The sequence below is a fragment of the Penaeus monodon genome, chromosome 27 (genome assembly GCF_015228065.2).
Source record: "Penaeus monodon isolate SGIC_2016 chromosome 27, NSTDA_Pmon_1, whole genome shotgun sequence".
Taxonomy (NCBI): domain Eukaryota; kingdom Metazoa; phylum Arthropoda; class Malacostraca; order Decapoda; family Penaeidae; genus Penaeus; species Penaeus monodon.
Window position 1 is genome coordinate 998,466 of NC_051412.1, and position 335 is coordinate 998,800.

Below are 335 nucleotides of genomic sequence, written 5' to 3' on the forward strand. Positions count from 1 at the left end.
TTGTGGAAAGCGACGTAGAACTGAAAAGAGGGGAAGAGAAGTTAAATAATCTGGGTACAGGAGGGCCCCGAGGAGAGCCGTCCGGCACACGCTTGTAACTCCCGACGCCGACTGCAACATGCAGCGTTCAGGGCCACCAAACGCCTGAAAATGATTGACGCAATAATATCCACCTGCAGACTTTCCCGCAACGCTATGGCTGGTTAGGTTATTGGGCCGCGGGCAAAAGAACTCAGCAGGGCGGAAGAAAGGGGCGGGGAGGCGGGAGCCGAAGGAAAGGGTAAAGACGCTTTTCTCTCTTCTGTTTTTTGTTTGGATGGTTTGCTTTGTTCGCG